Source organism: Galeopterus variegatus, unplaced genomic scaffold (genome assembly GCF_000696425.1).
Source record: "Galeopterus variegatus unplaced genomic scaffold, G_variegatus-3.0.2 Scaffold707, whole genome shotgun sequence".
Lineage (NCBI taxonomy): Eukaryota > Metazoa > Chordata > Mammalia > Dermoptera > Cynocephalidae > Galeopterus > Galeopterus variegatus.
Genome location: NW_007726818.1, coordinates 124,093 through 139,003, shown reverse-complemented (window position 1 = coordinate 139,003; position 14,911 = coordinate 124,093). Strand labels below are relative to the sequence as shown.

At 35.0% G+C, this 14,911-nt stretch overlaps 1 protein-coding gene across 3 annotated transcripts in view; it reads right to left on the bottom strand.

Moving 5' to 3' along the window:
• Positions 1–14,911, bottom strand: part of PRKACB (protein kinase, cAMP-dependent, catalytic, beta) — a 145,982-nt gene that overhangs the window by 69,267 nt on the left and 61,804 nt on the right. The gene's annotated exons all lie outside the window — the stretch shown is intronic.

Below are 14,911 nucleotides of genomic sequence, written 5' to 3'. Positions count from 1 at the left end.
CCTTATAGTTGACTGAGACATGTTAATTTTAAAACCTTAACACTGAAGACTACTGTTTACTTGATCCCCCGATTCAGCAGTCTCACTTAGAAACATCTCCTCCAATTAAAAGTAAATAAAATTTGCCACTGTCAATTTGCAGGGAAAAAAGTAACCTGTCACATTCAACAAGAATTTTGAGTACTTGCCTTTTGACGCTAGTAAAGAATGGGAAATTTGTGTGGTTTTCTCTTTGGAAGCTCTAAATAAGAGAAAGTAGGAAAAGAAAAGAAAAAAAAAAAAAAAGGAAAGAAAAGGGAATTAAAGGAAAAGGAAAGAAAGAGAATCTTTCTAAAAAATATCTTAGTCCAGATTTCCTGCCAACTATTTGACAAATATAGCAAATAGGAACAATAATGACAAACAGAATAAATAGAAACAATACATAATCAAATTTCAACAACACATATGCATACACATACAAGTCCACTAAGGAAACACTGACTAATGAATTTTGCTATGTAACAGCTCATTTGTGTATACTTGGTTTTGTGTAATAAAATTAGTATCAGTCTAAACAAATAGGAAACAGTTAAAATGTTTTATTTATGATAGGATCATTTGTAAATAATCCAATAAGCCCTAAGTTGCTCATGTATAGAGACAACAGTAATACAAGGGGTCTTCCAAAAGTTCATGGAAATATTCATGTTATCTTTTAATTCCATTTTCCACAAACTTTTTGGAGTACCCTTATAGAAGTGATATCATTAAACTTCTCCTTTTTCTCTATATTCAATTACTAAATTTTATTCATTCTGTGAGTTCCATTTTCACCTACTGCAAATGCGGAATTCTAAAATAACCCCGTTTTCCCAGCTTTCAGTCACCCCTTCAATCATTCATTTATCTGACATATTGGTATTCCCTTGCCAAATACACAAATCGATCCTAACATTTCAGTACAATCACATCCATTTTTAACAAATCTATGCAGACTTATTTATATTCAACATTGCTTAAGTACAGAAACTCCAGATTTCTAAGTAGAACACTAAAATTAATTTATTTTAAAAAATGCATAAGCTTTAAAACAAAGTTACACAGCAAAACTGAGTATCTCAAAAACACTACATTTGAAATCTGTACATTTTTTCAATAAATTTTTTCCCATTTGTTATGAAGATAGAACATAGGACATTTAATCCTTAGAGCAATGTTTCTATATATGGTAATGTGACCAGAAAGCTGTTGCTATTGAAGTTCTTAGGCGACTTGATTTCTATTAAAAAAAAAGAAGAAGAAGAACTCTACTGGCATCTACTGCTAGAAAGAAACAACTACAGTTTTAATTAAAGCTATGAATTCCTTCGTAATTCAAATTAATTTTTAAAAGTATATTGCTTCTTATTCTTCCTGATGGCATTTTCAGAACTTTAATTTGTTTTAGAACACAGTAGAGGTACTATGGCTAGTCATGTACCTGAAATCTGCCATAATAGCATATCTTGTAATTAAATAATGTAAGATTTTAAAACTAGAGAGTAATAAATTTCATGAGGATATAAAGTCCTTATAGTTCTTTCTGCATTAATTTTTCAAATTATGGAAATTTTTAGTTAAACCTGCTTTAATTGCCATAAGATGCCACAAAATGATGGTTTATTTCTTATACTTAATAGTAGTAATGATACATTTGCCAAACACTTTACAACATAGAAAGTGATTTACATTGTAAAATCACTGTGGAAGTATCATAAGGCTCATGAGACCTTTACAAATGAAGTAAGCAGTAGTTATCCCTATTTTAAGATGCAAAAACAAACTTATGAAAATTAAGTGACTTGCCCAAAGTCACCTAGATCTTTTAACTCCTAGATCAGGGCTCCTTGTATTGCACGACCCCCATTACCACAAGAAGTAAACATTTCAAATGCAGTATTTTTCAAAAAAGGGTAGGGAAGTGGGGGTGAAAAGATAATGATGGGTGGGATTGGTTCTTTGACACATTGTACAGGGTCTGAGAATCTGCTATGAGAATGTTTCCATTCAGATGGTCACGTTAAAGGCATTCAATTTCATTGTATTTATGTTTACAATGATGTTGGGGGTGAACAGAACTATGTACTTTGGAGTTTGATAAAAAAAACTTTAGAGTTTGATGAAAGAAAAGAAAAAAAATACATGGAAAGAAAACATAATGAAAGAAAAAAATGGAAACATTTTAATATGTAAATGATGCATTTTCTCCATGCGCAGGACAAATGCCTATGATCTCTGCTGTTCAAATAAAGGTTTTAGGGTATAGTTTTATCTTTTCCAGAACGTTATATACATGAATTCAAACACTATGTAAACTTTTAAGATCGGCTTCTTTCATTTAGCATAGTATAGCAATTGAGATTTATCTATGTTGTGTGTCTCAATAGTTCACTCATTTTTATTGATGAACAGTATTCCACTGTTTGGATTTCACACAATTTATACTTCCATTCACAATTGAATTGCCTTTGCACCTTTGTCAAAAATCAGTTGACATATTTGTGTGGGTCTATTTCTGAACTCTGCATTCTGTTCCACTGATCTATCTACATGTGACTTCTTTCACTACTTCCACACTGTCTTGGTTACTGTAGCTTTCTAGTAAGTCTTAAATCTATAAGTGTAAATCTTCCAACCCCCCCCCCCCACCTTTTTCTAAGTTGTTTTAGCTATCATAGTTCCTTTATCTTTTCATATAAATTTTAAAATCAGTTTTTCTATGCCTACAAAAATAATCTTGCTGGGATTTTATTTGGATTGTGTTTACTGGGAGAAATGATACCTTAACTATATTGAGTCAATCCATGATCATGGTATGTTTCTTCATTTACTTGGATCTTTGATTTTTCATTAGTGTTTTATACTTTTCAGCATACAGATCTTGCCCATGTTTTGTAAAATTTATGCCTAAGTATTTTTTAAATTGGAACTATTATAAATGGGACTTTGAAAATGTTTTACAATTTGTTCATTGCTAGTATATAGAAATATAACTTATTTTTATATTGATGTTGTATACTGCAATCTTGCTAAACTCACTTATTTGTTTTAGGAAGTGTTTTCTTTTTGTAGATGTCTCAGGGTTTTCTGTGTTGGCAATCATGTCATATTTGAACATATATAGTTTATTTCTTTCTTCCTAATCTGTATACCTTTTACTTATTTTTCTTGCCACGTAGCACTGGCTAAGAATTCCAGTACAATGTTGAACAAAAGTGATGAGAGTGAATATCCTTGCCTTGTACTAAGTCTTAAGAAGAAAGCACTTGGCTTTTCATCATTAACTATGGTGTTAGCTATAGACATTTTTTTGTAGGTACACCTGACGAAAATAAGGAAGTTTCCTTCTATTCCTGGTTAGCTGAGAGTTTTTATCTTGGAGGGATGTTGAATTTTATCTAATGCTTTTTCAGCATCTGTCAATTTGATTATGTGGTTTTACTTATTTAGTCTGCTAATATAGAAGACTACATTGATTAATTCCCAAATATTGAACCAGCCTTGAATTCCCATGATAAACACCTCTTCGTCTTGTTGTAATACTCTTTTTACATATCACTGGATTCAATTTACTAATATTTTACTGAGAACTTTCGAGTTCTTATTCACAAGAGATATTGTTTTGTAGTTTTATTTTCACCTACTGCCTTTGAATCATTTTGGAAGCAGGTTAAGGTTGGCCTCATAAAATTATTTGAAAAGTATTTCATCTTCTATTTTCTAGAAGATAGAATTGGTATCATTTCTTCCTCAAGTGTTTGGTAGAATTTGCCAGCAAAACTATCTACACAAGTTTTCTTTTTTGGAAGATTACAAATACTACTACAATTTCTTCAATAGATATAGTACTACTGAGTTATCTATTTCATCTTAAATGAGTGTCGGTAGTTTGCATCTTTCAAGAAATGGTCTATTTCAACTAAGTTGTCAAATTTATGTGAAGAGAGTTGTTTCTAATATCCCCTTATCACTCTTTTAATGTCTATGGCATTTATAATCCAATACTACATTATTTATTTTGCTGCTCAAATTATTTCAGCTTTGACCATTGCATTCTCTTTCAGTTACCTCCTGTGTCCCATCATTGCATGTGTGTGTGTGTGTGTGTATATGCATGCACGTGTGTGTGCGTGTGTGTGTGTTTGAGGACTTCCTTATTTTCTAGTGCTACAAGATGCTCCATGCTCATTTTATGTATTTACTGCCTTAGTCCTTGAATCAGCCATATCTCCAAGGAGACCTAGTTTATTTTACTGGGGAATGGTGTTAGAAATCAAGATCTGGGAGACCACCACCCTGTCCACACAGATTGCAGGACCCTACACTGTGTCACCAACAGAGAAGGCACACAAGCAGATAAGAGAACAGGCCAGCCACCCACCAGATCCCTGCCATGCTGCTGCTGACAGGGGAGGCACTCAAGCAGACAGGAGAATAGGCCAGCCACTCGCTACACCCCTGCCCTGCCCGTGCAGAAGGCAGGACCCTGGGGCACACTGCCACTGATAGGAGAGGCACCTACGCAGGCAGAAGAACAGGCAAGCCAATTGCCAGACTCCTGACTCACCTGTGCAGAAGGTAGGATATCATGCTGTGCCACCACCGATGGCAGAGGCACCCAGGCAGGCAAGAGAACAGGCCATCCACCTGTATAGACCCACCCACACATGCAGAAGGCAGGACCCATGCATCACACCATTGCTATGAGGCTTTACACAGCTTCCATGCAGGTGGTCCACAACAGCAACCACCACAGCTATACTGTTGCAAGTACAGCTCGCTGCCTTAATAACATCTATGACCACTGTGCAGGTAGCCCACTACATATTTGACTTCATTGACACAAGGAGAGTCACTGGACGAGCCTGGAAAAAGAGGAAGAATTCTTTCTCCTCAGAGTCCACACCAGAGTAATAGAAGAAGCAACTAATCTACCAGATGACCAAAAATCAATGTAAAGATATTAGAAATATGAAAAAATCAGAAAATATGACACCACCAAAAGAATTCAGTAATTCTCAAGTACCAGACCCTATGAAACAGGAAAGCCTTGAAATGACTGAAAAGGAATTCTGAGTAACTATCTTAAGGAAACTCAATGAGATAAAAGAGGACTTGGTAAGACAACATAATAAAATGAGAAAAAATATCCAGGATATGAAGAATGAAATTTAGAAAGAGATAATAACTTAGGAAAAGAATGTAGCAGATCTCCTGGAACTGAAAGATACAATGAAATAAAAAACACAAGCAAGATATTAAGCAGCAGATTAGAACAAGCTGAAGAAAGAATATCTGAACTCTAAGATGGTCTTTATGAAATAATTCAGACAGACAAGAAAAAGGAAAAAAGAATTTTAAAAAGTGAAGAAAATCTAGAAGAGCTAGCAGACAACCTTAAGTGCACAGACATTCGAACCATGGGTGTTGCTGAAGGGCAAGAGAAAAGTAAAGACATTGAAAATCTATTGAATGAAATAATAATGAAAAACTTCCCCGGTATAGAGAGAGATACAGACCTTCAGATACAGGAAGCTCAGATACCCAAACAGTTTCAATTCTAAAAGATCCCCTTGGAAACACTTTATAGTCAAACTGGCAAAGCTCAAAGACAAAGAGAAAATCCATGAAGCAGGAAAAGAAAAGTGTCAAGCCACTTATAAGGGAGACCCCATCAGATGAATAGCAGATGGCTCAAATGAAACTCTACAGGCAGAAGAAAATGGAATGACATTTCAAAATACTAAAAGATAAAAACTGCCAGCCAAGAATACTATATCCAGCAAGGCTATCCTTCAGAAATGAGGGAGAAATAGTATATTTCCCAGGCAAACAAAAACTGCAGGAGTTCATCACCACATGACCAGTCAAAGTAGAAATTCTCAATGGAGTTCTACATCTGGAATCTGAAAAACAATAATCACTACCATGGATACACAAGTAAGAACAAAACATATCAGTAAAACACAAATGCAAATGAGAAAGACAAAACAAACTAAATCTTACCACCTCAAAAAACCCCACAAACATGGAAGACTGATAATCAAGGGAGAAGAAAGGAACAAATGATACTCAAAACATCTAAACAGAAAGCCATAAAATGCCAGGAATAAGACAGTACCTATCAATAACAACCCTAAATGTGAATGGATTAAATTCCCCACTCAAAAGACACAGACTGATGGATTGGATCAAAAAGGAAGACCTAACTATATGCTGTCTTCAAGAAACTCATCTCACCAGTAAAGATGCACACAGACTAATAGTCAGGGGATGGAAAAAGATATACCACACAAAAGGAAACAAAAAGAAACAAAAAGTATCTATTCTTATATTAGATAAAATAGACATTAAACCAAAAACCATAAAAAGAGATAAAGCCACTATATAATGACAGAGGGATTGATACAGCAAGAAGACATAACAATTATTAGTATATATGCACCCAACACTGGAGCACCCAAATATATAAAGCAAACACTATTAGACATAAAGGAAGAGATAGACCTCAATATGATAACAGTGGGGGACTTAAACACCCCCCTCTCATCACTGGACAGATCATGCAGGCAACAAATCAACAGAGAAACATAGGATTTAAACTATACTTTAGACCAGTTGGACCTTTCAGATATCTACAGAACATTTCATCCAACAACTACAGAATATACATTCTTCTCATCAGCACATGGAATTTTCTCCAAGACAGACCACATGTTAGGTTACAAATCGTCTCAATAACTTTTAAAAAACTGAAATCATCTCAACTATCTTATAGACCCCAATGGATTAATACTAGAAATTAATAACAAGCAAAACTCAGGACTCCTGAATGACCAATGGGTCCAAGAAGAAATCAAACAGGAAATCAAAAAGTTTCTAGAAAACAATGAAAATAAAGACACATAGCAAAACCTGTGAGATACTGCATAGGTGTACTAAGAGGGAAGTTTATTGCAATAAATGCTTACACTTTATTTTTTTATTTATTTATTTTTTTTCCTTTTTGTCTTTTTTCGTGACCAGCAACGGATCGCAACCCTCAGTGTCACGCCCGTACTGGACCGGGACTGGCAACGGGATCGCAACCCTCAGTGTTGCACCTGCACCTCGCTCAGCCAGTGAGCGGCCGGTCTGTATGTGGGATCCGAACCCTCGGCGGGAGCGCCGCCGCGCTCCCAAGCGGCGCACTGTAGCAGTGCGCCACCGGGCCAGCCCAAATGCTTACACTTTAAAAAAAAGATTTCAAATAAAGAATCTAACTCTACACCTAACAGAACTAGAAAAACAAGAACAATCAAATCCCAAAGTTAGTAGATGCAAAGAAATAATTAAGATTAGAGAAGAACTAAATAATATAGAGATCATAAAACAATACAAAAGATCAGTGAAACAAAAAGTTGGTTTTTTAAGAACATAAACAAAATAGTTAGCTAAGTTAACAACAACAACAGAAAGGGAAGACCCAAATAACAAAGATCAGAAATGAAAAGGAGACATTACAACTGATTCCACAGAAATGCAAAAAATCATTAGAGACTATTATAAACAACTACACATCAACAATTTTGAAACCTGGAGTAAATGGATAAATTTCTTGATATGTAAAAACTACCATGACTGAACCAGAAGACATAGAAAACCTGAACAGACCAATAACAAGCAATGAGATTGAAGCAGTAATCAGCAATCTCCCAACAAAGAAAAGCCCAGGACCGAATGACTTTACTGCTGAATTCTACCAAACCTTTAAAGAGGAATTAATACCAATTCTCCTCAAACTATTCAAAAAGCTGAAACAGAGGCCACTCTCCCAAACTCATTCTATGAGGCCAGCATCACCTTGATGCCAAAATCAGACTAATATACAACAAAAAAGAAAACTGCAGATCAATATCTCTGATGAACATAGACACACAAATCCCAATATAATACTAGCAATCAGAATACATCAATAGACCAAAAAAAAAAAATTATACACCATGATCAAAATCCCAATATAATACTAGCAATCAGAATACATCAATAGACCAAAAAATTATACACCATGATCAAGTGGGATTCATCCCAGAGTTGCAAGGATGGTTCAACATATGCAAATCAATAAATGTGATACATTACATCAACAAAATCAAGGAAAAAAACCCTATGATTATCTCAATAAATGCAGAAAAAGCATTTGACAAAATTCAACATCCCTTCATGATAGACTCTCAACAAATTAGGTAGAGAAGGAAAGTATCGAACACAATAAAAGACATCTGTGGAAAGCACACTGCCAATATCATCCTGAATGTGGGAAAACGGAAAGCTTTTCCCTTAAGAACAGGAAAAAGACTAGGATGCCCACTCTCACCACTCCTATTTAACACAGTACAGAGCAATCAGGCACGAGAAAGAAATAAAGTGCATCCAGATTGGAAAAGATGAAGTCAAACTGTCTCTATTTGCAGATGATATGATCCTATGTATAGAAAAACCTAACAACTCTACCAAAAAATTCTTAGAACTGGGTTCTAATAATTTCAGCAATATTACAGGACACAAAGTCAATGTCCCCAAATCAGTTGTATTTATGTTCTCTAGTAATGAGCTAACCGAAAGAGAAATCAAGACGGTAAACCCCATTTACAACAGTCACCAAAAAATTAAAATACTTAGGAATCAATTTAACAAAGGAGGTGAAAGATCTCTACAATAAGAACTACAAACCACTTCTGAAAGACATTGAAGAAGACAAAAAAGATGGAAAGACATTCCATGCTCTTGGATTGGAAGAATTAACATTGTGAAAATATCCATACTACCCAAAGCAATCTACAAATTCAATGCAATTCCCATCAAAATACCAATGACAGTCTTCACAGAAATAGAAAGAAAAATCCTAACATTCATATGGAACAACAAAAGACCCTGAATAGCCAAAACAATCCTGAACAACAAAAAAAATAAAGTCAGAGACATAACACTACCTGGTTTCAAATTATACTACAAAGCTATAGTAACCAAAACAGCATGGTACTGGCATAAAAATAGAAACTCAGACCAGTGGAACAGAATAGAGAACCCAGAAATCAACCCACAGACTTACAGTCAATTGATATTTGACAATGGCAACAAAAACATACATTGGGGAAAAGACTGCCCCTTTAACAAGTGATTATAAGAAAATTGGACATCCATATGCAGAAGAAGGAAACTAGATCTGTACTTCTCACCATATACCAAAATCAAAATGGATTACAGACTTAAGTATAAGACCTGAAATTGTAAAACTGCTAAGGGAAAACACTTCAGAAACTAGGACTGTGCAGAGGCTTTATGAACAAGATCAAAAGAAAAAATAAACAAATGGGACTATATCAAACTAAAAATCTTCTGCACAGCAAAGGAAACAATCAATAGAGTGAAATCGCAACCTACAGAGTGGGAGAAAACATCTGCAAACTATACATATGACAAGGGATTAATATCCAGAATACACAAGGAACTCAAGCAATTACACAGTAAAAAAACAAATAACCCAATTAAAAAATGGGAAAAGGAGCTGAATAGACATTTTTCTAAGGAAGACATACAAATGGCCCACAGGCACTTTAAAGATGTTCAACATCACTAATCATCAGGGAAATGCAAATTAAAACCACACTGAGATATCACCTCACCCCAGTTAGACTGGCTATAATCAAAAAGGCAGAAAATAACAAATGCTGGTGAGGATGTGGAGAGAAGGGTATGCTCCTACACTGTTGGTATGACTGTAAATTAGTACAACCACTATGGAAAACAGTATGGCAGTTTCTCAAACAACTACAGATAGATCTACCATATAATCCAGTAATCCCACTTCTAGGTATATACCCAAAGGAATGGAAATCATCATCTCTAAGGGATACCTGCACTCCCATTTTCACTGCAGCTCTATTTACAATAGCCAAGATATGGAACCAACCTAAATGTCCATCAATGGATAACTGGATAAGGAAAATGTGGTACATATACTCCATGTAATACTACTGCCATAAAAAAGAATGAAATTCTGCCATTTCCTGCAACATGGATAAGCTTGGAGAAAATTATGTTGAGTGAAATAAGCCAGGCACAGAGGGAAAAATAGCACATGTCCTCATTCATAAGTGGGAGCTAAGAGAGAAAGAAGGAAGGAAAGAAAGACCACAGTGGTGTGTTGGACCTGCAGAAGGAGAGAGCATACCTAGGGCTGTGGAGTGGGGTGCCAGAGGGAGGAAGGGGAGGGACATTGGGGATTAATTGGGTGGGGACAAAGGGAATAATCACAATTTGTGGTTATGCGCATGCTGATAGTATTGATCTAGCCATCACATCTTGGGCACAAGTGGTGATGTCAGCTTTGTAAACTGTGAATAAGCATAACCAATGAAATTTTAAAAATATATAATCTTACCACCCAGAGAGACATAGAAAACTATAACAAACATTCCTGTCTATTATCTTACAAAAAAAGAAAGCAAGATCTGAGAATTGGATATGCTTGACGCTACTGGGGTGTAGCTGCTTCTAGGCGCTCTTTTTAACTGAGAGAGGAAGGAAATATATATGCATACTCACATGTGTATATTCCCTTATCTGTAAGTATTTCTATATGTAACCATCTGGGTCTATAGGCTGAACATGAGTTCATCCTGGTGCCTCCAACTCTAATCCATTACTGCATGTTTCCTTCTAGCTTCCTCCTACTTATCTGTGAATTCCCATTTCAATAGTGAGAAACCAGGCTCCCACCACCCACTATCCATTTACTTACTTGTTCAATATCAATATACACATATAACAGTATCAGAATTAAAAATTAACCTACCAGGTTAACAACTATATTCCTGTGGGAAATAACTTTATAACTTTTTAGAGTACACTACTTATGTAATTTTCTTTTGCCTCCAGTCTTACAGACTACACTTATTTCCAAAGTTACTTAGGTCAGCACCTTTTACCCCATTCGCTTCAGAGAGGTTGTTTCATACATCTGTAACACAGTTAGATTGTTTTTTCGCATTCTGCATTCCATCCTGGGATCCACCAACCCTCTGAATGATTTTTTAAAATTTTACATACATTAAGGTTGACTCTTTGTGCTGGAAGTGCTATTGGTTTGAACAAATGCATTATGTCATGTATCACAATTACAGCATCATATAGAACAATTTTACCATCCCAATAAACCCCCTGCGCTTCCATTATCCTTGGCACTACTGATCTTTTTACCATTGCTAGAGTTTTGCCTTTTTCAGAATGTCATATAATTGGAATCAGGCAGTATCCAGACTCTTCAGACTGTCTTCAATCACTTAGCAAGAAGCATTTAAAATTCGTGCATTTTTGTGTGGCTTTATAGCTCTTTTAAAAATATATAGTTGAATAATATTCCATTGTATGAACATATCACAATTTCTTTATCCATTTGCCTACTGAAGAACATCTTGGTTGCTTCCAGTTCTGGGCAATTATGATTAAAACTTCTATAAACATTCATATGCAGGTTTTTGTGTGGAAATAGTTTTAAAATCAGTTGGGTAAACACCTAGGAGTGTGATCGCTGGATTATATGATAAGACTCTATTTAGCTCTGCAAGAAACTGTCGAACTCTCTTCCAAAGTGGCTGTACAATTTTCATTTACCCCCAGCAATGAAAAATATTCTGTTGCTCTACATCCTTGTTACCAATTGGGAGTAAGTTGTGTGTGTTGTGTGTGTGCATGGTTTTAGCCATTCTAATAGGTGTACAGTGGTATCTCATTTTTGTTTTAATTTACAATTTCCTAATGACAAATAACGTTGAGCATCTTTGCATATGCTTACTTGCCATGAATATTTTTAGTGAGATGTCTGTTCAGATCTTTTGCCCAGTTTTTAATTGTGTTGTTTATCTTAGAACTGAACTTTATGTGGTAGATTTTACCAGTGAATCCATCTGGTCCTGATGCTTTCCTTTTCTGGGAATTATTAATTATAATTTTTAAATTATTGATTCAATTTCTAATAGCTATAGACCTCAGATTTATTTAACTTGTGTGAGTTTTGATAGTTTGTCTTTCAAGGAATTGGTCCATTTCATCTAAGTTATGACATCTGTGGACAGAGCTTTTCATAGTAATTCTTTATTATCCTTTTAATGCCCATGGGGGTTGTAGTGAATATCCATCTTTTATTACTCATATTAGTAATCTGTGTCTTCTTTTCTTCTTCGTTAGCTTGGCTAGAGGTTTATCAATTGTACTGATCTTTTCAAATAATAAGCTTTTGGTTTTGTTAATTTTCCTGTTTTTTTCCCCCTGCTTTCAATTTCATTGATTTCTGCTCTAATTTTTATTCTTTCTTTCTTTTGCTTGCATTGAGCTTAAATTGCTCTTCTTTCTTTAGTTTCCTAGGTGGAACATTATGTACTGATTTTAGATCTTCTTTCTTTTCTAGTGTATGTATTTAAGTTTATAAATATCCATCTAAGCACTGCTTTTGGTAAGTTGCAAAAATTTTGATAAATTGCATTTTGATTATCATTTAGCATAAAATATTTTGAAATTTCTCTTGAAACTTCTTCTTTGACCCATGTGTTCCTAAATTAATTTCCAAATATTTAGGGATTGTCCAGCTTTCTTTTTGTTATTGATTTCTAGTTTAATTCCTAATTCCATTGTGGTCTGAGAACATTCTTTGCATAAGTACTATTTTTAAAATTTTGTTAAGGTGTGGTTTTATGGCCCAGAATGTGGTCTATCTTGGTGATTGTTCCATGTAAGCTTGAGAAAAATGTGTATTCTGCTGTTGTTGAATGGAATATTCTATAAATGTCAATTAGATCAAGTTGATTCACAGCACTGTTCAGGCCACTACATACTGATTTTTTGCCTGCTTGATCTATAAATTACTGAAAGAGGAGTGTTGAAGTCTCCAACTATAATAATGGATTGGTCTATTTCTCCTTTCGGTTCTATCTGCTTTTGCCTCATGTATTTTGACACTCTGTTAAGTGCATATGTTTAGAATTAGCCAGTCTTCTTGGAAAACTGATTGCTAAATAATTATGTAATGCCCCTTTTTATCTCTGATAATTTTCATTCTTCCAAAGTCTTCTTTTTCTGAAATTAATGTAAATACTCAAGTTTCCCTTTAGTTAGTGATAGCACGGTATATTATTTCCCATCCCTTTCCTTTTTATCTGATATATTATATAACTGGGTCTTGCTTTTTTTTTTTTAAATGAATCTCATTTTTTATGAGATTCACTCTGACAATCACTGTCTTCTAACTGGTGTGTTTGCACCATTCACATTTGGAGTGACTAATGACAAAGTTAGATTAATATCCACCATGTTCATAACTGTTTATACTCATTGCATTTATTCTTTCATTTCCCCCCTATTTTTGCCTCCTCTAGTTTAAACATTTTAAATGATTCCATTTGCTCTCCTCTTTTGACATATCAATTACACCTCTTTTTAAAACTGTGTTGTCCTACAGCTTGCAATGTACATTTTTAACTAATCTAAGTCCACCTTCAAATAGCACTGTACTGCTTCCCTTGTAGTATAACTTATAATAGAATATTCAAAAATTCTTTTTCTCATATGTTATGATACTGCTGTCATTCATTTCACTTGTCCATATGCTGTTATCACCCAATTCATTGTTACAATTATTGCTTTGAAAAGTTATCTTTTAGATCAATGAAAAATAAGAAGAATAAAATATCTTATTTTACCTTCATTTTTTTTCTTTTCTGATTATTTTCCTTTTTCTATGTAGATCTGAGTTTCTAACCTATTATCATTTTCCTTTTCCCTAATGAATTTCTTATAGGATTGGTCTGCTGGCAATGAATAACTTTAGTTTTTGTTTGTCTCGGAACGTATTTATTTGTCCTTCATTTCTGAAGAATAATTTCACTGGATATATAATTCTAGATCAGTGATTTTTTTTTCTTTCAACTCCTTATGTATTTTACTCCACTTTCTTCTTGCTTGCATGGTGATGAGAAGTCTGCCATAATTCTTATTCTATTTCTTTGTAGGTAAGTTTGGAGGGGTTTCCTTCCTCTCTCTGGCTTCTTTCAAATTATCTCTTAGCCTTTGGTTTTCTGCAGATTGAATATGATGTGCATGATTTAGTTATTTTGGTATTTTATTTTGTTTGATATTTCCTGAGACTCTTGGACCTGTATTTTGAAGTTTGTCATTAATTTTGATTGTTACTTCAGATATTTTTTCTGTTCCTTTTCTCTTCCTTTTCCCTTTGATATTTCAATTATGGATATGATGCACCTTCTGAAATTGCCCCACAGTTCTTAGATGTTCTGTTTTTTTTGTTTTCTCATTTTTTTTTCTCTTTGCATTTTAGTTTAAGAAGTTTCTATTGACCAATCTTCTTGAAGAATCTTTCACTGATTCTTTCCTCAGCTTTGTCCATTGTATTGATGAGCCCAAGCATTTCCTCTTGATTTTTTTCTTAGTTTCTCTCTGCTTACATTACTCATGTAATCTCATATACTTTCTACTTTTTCCATTAGTATCCTTAACATATTAGCTATAGTTATTCTACATTTTCTATCTGATAATTCCAACATCTGTAATATCTGAGTCTGGTTCTGATGCTTGCTTTGTCTCTTCAGACTGTTTTCTCTTGCCTTTAGGTATGACTTCCAATTTTTTTATTGAAAAGTCCACTGTGGGCCGGCCCGGTGGCGCACTGGATAAGTGCGCCGCTTGGGAAGCGCGGCGGCGCTCCCGCCCGAGGGTTCAGATCCCACATGCAGACCGGTTCCCGCTCACTGGCTGAGCGGGGCGCGGGAGCAACACCGAGGGTTGCAATCCCGTTGCCGGTCCCCGGTCCGGTACGGGGGCGATACCGAGGGGTGGG